Source organism: Anoplophora glabripennis, unplaced genomic scaffold (genome assembly GCF_000390285.2).
Source record: "Anoplophora glabripennis isolate ALB-LARVAE unplaced genomic scaffold, Agla_2.0 scaffold1652, whole genome shotgun sequence".
NCBI classification, from domain to species: domain Eukaryota; kingdom Metazoa; phylum Arthropoda; class Insecta; order Coleoptera; family Cerambycidae; genus Anoplophora; species Anoplophora glabripennis.
Genome location: NW_019417735.1, coordinates 15,958 through 18,288, shown reverse-complemented (window position 1 = coordinate 18,288; position 2,331 = coordinate 15,958). Strand labels below are relative to the sequence as shown.

Genomic DNA, 2,331 nt, shown 5'->3' with positions numbered 1-2,331 from the left:
CACAGTTCGTACTTCTCGAGGGCGCCCACAGTCAACCGTTTGTTTCTTAAATGAACCATTTTCGCGCAAACGTTGATGAAGACGAGCAAATATTGTGTGATGAGGTACCCTACGTCCTGGATACAACTCAGCATACAATCGTCGAGCTTGCCGACCATTTCCATTACTTCGACCATAGACAAAATGCATGTCTGACAATTCCGCATTTGTAAAATTTTCCATTCTTTTCGATAAAAGAAAAATTAATTACTTATTAACACTAATGTTATAGCAAACTAAAAGCTTAATAAATGAATAATGACGAAACGCTAATTTGACATTTCTTAAAAATATTCGTATTTAACAGACAAATGTCGACAGTAGCCTACTAGGTAATGTATTAAAGACATAAAAAATACGCGTTAAGGTGTTTTATTTTTTTGCATCAAAACGGCGCCCCATACGAAGAAAAGGCAAGAGAGATTTTTTGTCCCAAATTGAACGAGGAATTCAAAAAAGTTAATTAAAGTTAATTTGTAATATCTCAGTGGCGTACCATTTTTTTCTTTAAAAAAATTCAGATTATTACACGTACGCGCGCCAATGATGAACATAAAATTCTTAATTGCGTGTCAAAAAATGCGTAATAATTACCTCTTAAAACCCACCAAATTTCATTTTCGCATCTCGACCGGTTTCAGAGCAATAAATTAAATCGTCAGTTTTTAAGAAAAACTTTTGACACTCCGTATCTCGGAAAACGAATCATTTGCAGGACATACGTCTATAAGCAAACTGCCATTATTTTCTCATGTAGAATCACCCCCTAAAATTTGTCGCACTTATTTACTAACACCCTGTATGTGCATATCATGTAGAAAGTGACTCCTTCAACTTTTAGAATCGCGATATCTCAGGAATGGTGGTTCGGGGAATGTTTCGGGATATGATTCTACGTTAGTTTGTATTCTTACCATTTCAATACATTGTCCTTTCACCCATATCCGACCATAGGGACAGTGTACTGGAAAACGAGGAAAACGAATCCTTCTTTTGTGACGTGTACCTAATGTGGCACTCAACACAACGAATATTACGCAGAGAAAAAATACACTATAAAATAAAATTCTCATTTTGATCTGAACAAGTATTTTCACTAAAGAATACAAATTTTATAGTCGGTTATGTTGTGTACTAGAACGTCTGCAATTTTTAAGAATCTGCTAGAAAATACAAATTATAAGCGATAAAGGTACATATTTATATATTATTTCTTATCTCATTCGTCAGTTTCTTTCACCGCTTCCGCTGGAAATGCAACAGTTTGTATTGAAAATGAGGCAAATGTAACACGTAATGTAGGAGAGGACGCTCACCGAATCTTTTCATTTTTCGTTAATCTCTTAGTTTTAGTTTAGACAATCTTGCTTATCGCTCCAGACAGCCCTTAGTATAGGAGATCAATGTTAAATTTCCGAATTGCTGATAGAGTACGGCCGGTCGTCCTTTGGATGCGTTTTCGTCCGAATTGAATTCGTCAGAAATCGGATAAGATAACTATTTTCCAAAAGATAATCATCCATACGAATGACTTCTGTAAAGAAAAAACTTGTCCAGTGGACGATACCACGCGTACCCTACCAACGCATAAACAACAGTTTGGCAATGTTGTCAAGTGTACGCTAGCGTTTATTTTGTACACTTTTTTTTTATCAATGCCTATTTTTTGTATTACTGTATTTACTTTCCTTTTATTCCTCCATTTAACTCCGAACACAGAAAAAAAAACTCTTTCAAGACTAAAAACTACTGCATAGTTTACTTGTAAAAACTTAGGAATTTTTTAATTCGGAACATCGGCTGTAAAACTGTAGTTGGTAAGTACAAAAATACATTATGTTGCAGCCTTTTATAAAGTACTTTGGTAAGTTATTTGAAATTTAACTAAAGACAAAAGCAGATACAATAACATCATATCAACTGTACAGTTTTTATTTTGGAGCCAAGAGAATATTAAGGTAGGTCTAAATTGTTTATATATTCACTTCCCCTCTTCATTTTATTAGAGTTTATGGATATTAATAGATATCTGTAACAAAATTAACACAAATTTTAGGTTAATTATGTAACCAAACGTCAACAATGGTGACCGATCGTGGTGTGTAGTCAAGACAATTTCACATTTCATCCTTTTATTTCCAAATTCCAATGTAAAGGTTCAGTTTGTATATAAAGGTAACATTCATAGACTCAAAATACCTGTTAATTAACCATAATCATAACTGATTAAATTTATTATTTTATGTTAAAAGGAGCGTGGTACAAGAAAAGTGACAATTTTAAATTTGCCTC

At 33.6% G+C, this 2,331-nt stretch overlaps 1 long non-coding RNA gene across 1 annotated transcript in view; it reads right to left on the bottom strand.

Annotated features, from left to right (window-relative positions):
* The window catches only part of LOC108915143, a 7,677-nt gene extending 6,479 nt beyond the window's left edge, over positions 1-1,198 (bottom strand). Inside the window, exon 1 of the long non-coding RNA XR_001964700.1 lies at positions 954-1,198. This is a non-coding gene — a long non-coding RNA (uncharacterized LOC108915143). The remainder of the gene's footprint in view (positions 1-953) is intronic.
* Positions 1,199-2,331: the final 1,133 nt, after the last annotated feature.